Consider the following 3,234-nt stretch of genomic DNA (forward strand, 5'->3'; position numbering starts at 1 on the left):
TCCGACACGTTCGGGATCGCGAGAACGGCGCGTGTCCCTTGGTTTTTCTGTTTTGTTAGAAAAGGAAAAAACAAAACTCTGGTACACATACAGTGAATGGGTGCTTTTGCTCCCTGCCTGTGAGTCCCGTAGGCAGAGAGAGCGGTGCACGCGGAAGGAAGCGCAATAGCTGGCAAGCCCCCGGGGGGTATAAAGCAAAGGGTCGGGGCGCCAAGATCCTCATACCTTTCTCGGCCTTTTGGCTAAGATCAAGTGTAGTATCTGTTCTTATCAGTTTAATATCTGATACGTGGCCCATCGGGTCACTACGATATTAACCTAATTTCTTTCACGGGGGCAGCCCCATCCGGCAGCTTGCTGCCCGGGGCTGCGCGCGTCGCCTCCGTATTGCACTGCCTCGGAGCGCACGGCGCACCCCCTCCCCCCACAATTCTAAAGCGAAGGCGGACGGCTCAATCGTTTGTAAGCATTAACAAAACAGGCTCTCGGTGCATGCAGGGCAGCGAGCAGAAGAAGCTGGGCGTGATGGTCGACACTGGCAAGGCGAGCAGAGGCCATGCGCGTTGCCGGCGGGGCAGAGACGTCGGTCGCAGCTTCTGATTGGCGGGCGTCAGGATACGCCGTGGCTTGCGATACACGCCACCTTACCTTACCTTTTCTGGATATCGGTTGCCCGAAAGAGGCACGCACGCCCCGCAGAGGACTCTTCTCATAAATTACACCTTCCCCTACCTACTCCTTCTGGATAAAGGCAAGGGAGTGGACTTCTCTCAGGAGATGTCCGACCTCAAGCTAGAGGTTGTCAAACTTCAAGACACCTTCTTGCGGATGCCTGCTAGAACAAACATCCAAATAATGTGTATATTGCGGAGGTAACCATTTGCCGACAGAGTATCCTGAACCGAGACCTAGGACTTGTGCTAATTGTAGCAAGTACCGGCATGAAGCTATCCATTGTAGATTGTCCCCAACGCTTACCATACCAACAACCTTATCAGCCATAGTATCCAATGAATCGGGAATTCCAATTTGGTCAAGGAGCTCCATTAGCTCTACCTGTCCCCAATAATCAAAGACTAGACATTAATCTTATCGATATACCTAAGCCTCCAGCACCAACCATTGCCTTGCCACAGAGTGATATATATACTCCTTTGCATTATGTAGAGGAACCACTCAAGGAGGAGCCTCATGTAAACCCCTACATCTCATACGAATGAAGAGGGAGACCTGGTTCTTATGGACTACAAGCCCATCTCGGTGTTGACATTGGGCAAAGGAAGAGGATGAGGGTCTGGAGGAATGTAGTCATAGGAACCAATGATGTGTTGGAATTGTAGTCATCCTGGACACATCCCCTCCCAGTGCCCTCAGAAGGAATAGGCTAAGAACGACAAAGCTCAGCTGCAATGATGCCTTGAGTGTGGTCAACAAGTAGCTCAAACATGCCATTAGTTCCCTTGGGGTTATTTGGAAATTAAAACCCTGTATGATGATGCCACATCCATACCACTTAACATGATGACCAAGACACAAGCCAAACAAGCCGGGGTATCAATACACCTGGACCTAGCAATGTGGATGTTTCTTCTAGAACGTGACTGCATGGCGGCGGGTTATCTGGCCAAGAGAAGTAAATTGCATTAAGTTGCTATGCAATAAAATCCATACACAATATAAGCAATATATAAGATTCCAAGGTATTGTCAACTCCTCTTTTCTTGTAAATAATAGATATGTTTTTCATCGCACCACTGAAAGTATGTTGCAGCTTGCACACCTGATGGATTGCATGGTAAGAAACCTAGTTTAAACGAAATTCATCTTACAAACTCTAGGCCTTTGCCCAAGCTCTTGCCAACAACACGAACTGATAACTCACGTTTGATAGATTGGGATTTTGATGATGTGTGTAGTTAGTACAAGCAATGATCCTAAGGATTAAAACTAAGATTTCTTGAGATGCGTCTGATAACTACTACCTTCATCAATCCAATTCGGAGTTAGGCTAGATACAAACAATAACTCTAGGCCTCAAAGCCAAGTGGAGAGCTCAAGGATTAGGAAACCCTAAGTCACAAGGAAAGACCAATACTTTTGTACTTGTTGGGAAGAAGGTTGGGTTATCGATCAATGTAAGTGATCAATAGAACTTACGTCTTGTATAGTGTTTGAAACCTTACCATACGCCATAGCCAAAGGAAGGGAGTGTTAAGTAAAATTTTGCATAGTATCATTCTTAGATCCCAAGGGGGAGAGCGAATATGTAGATGGAAATGTTATCACATCTATTCTTGCTTTGTTGGAAAAATACAATTGGTTTTGTTGGTTGATCAAACACTATCCTAAATGCTTTTACATTCAACGGATTGTTGGATTGTTGTCTGGATGATTATTCCAAGTGCATGTGATTGATGGTAAATTCATGGCAGGGGTTTGTGATGACAAATTGCCATGGGGATACATGAATATTTTCTTGGAAGATGATATTAGGGCTGACTACCTTGACTGTGCCTGATTCTTAAATGACTTAATTAAGAAAAGGTTCTTTGCACGGGTGGATCACCTCCAAGATTGCACCGCGGATCAACTCGAGAAGGGCACTGCTCGATTCATGGGCCAAAGGTCGAGTGGTGAAAAGGCCAACCACAGGAATAATGTTTCACTCCTAGGCAGCTTGCGGGTCAGGTGGAGCTCTGGACACCCCTTACCAAGTCTGGAATGGAGTTGAGGACCTCCGTGGCCCCAACGTCTATGGTGTTAGAAGATCCTATTCTAGATAAAGGATGGAAATTGTGGTGCCATGTGATTTGGACGAACTACTTTTGCACGGCGGAAGGGACATATAATTTCTCCTCTATGGGCAAGAGAAAAAGATTAACTTGAAGATAGGTTAAGGAATTTGTTTGAACTTATTTGTCAAAAGGACTGCTTGCTCTGTATTCGTGTATGTGCTATAAATTATGCGAACGAATCCTATTCCCTAAAAGGCCTAATTAAAGAAGCTGATTTTAAATGTCACAGATAAATGTGGTAGGACTTAATTAAATAACTAAAGAAGGCCTATTGAGAAATGTAGGTGGACGGAACCCCCAATGGGTCTGTCGTACGACAGAGTGGTCCCAAAGAACTCGGAGGCTTCTCATAAGGTTTAACTGATGTGTGACCCTTAGAGATTGTTAAGCTAGAATCTCGATTCATGCCATTTTAGGGGACCGGAATGGTACTATGCCC

General features: G+C 45.4%; 1 non-coding gene across 1 annotated transcript; it reads left to right on the forward strand.

Annotated features, from left to right (window-relative positions):
- The first annotated feature begins 221 nt into the window (after nucleotides 1–221).
- Nucleotides 222–420, forward strand: LOC148013106 (U2 spliceosomal RNA). Its single transcript, XR_015688990.1, has one exon. It is a non-coding gene; the product is annotated as a U2 spliceosomal RNA (small nuclear RNA).
- Nucleotides 421–3,234: the final 2,814 nt, after the last annotated feature.

This window comes from Lygodium microphyllum, chromosome 26 (assembly GCF_053477565.2).
Source record: "Lygodium microphyllum isolate KBCC chromosome 26, Lygodium_microphyllum_v1.1.10, whole genome shotgun sequence".
In the NCBI taxonomy this organism is placed as follows: domain Eukaryota; kingdom Viridiplantae; phylum Streptophyta; class Polypodiopsida; order Schizaeales; family Lygodiaceae; genus Lygodium; species Lygodium microphyllum.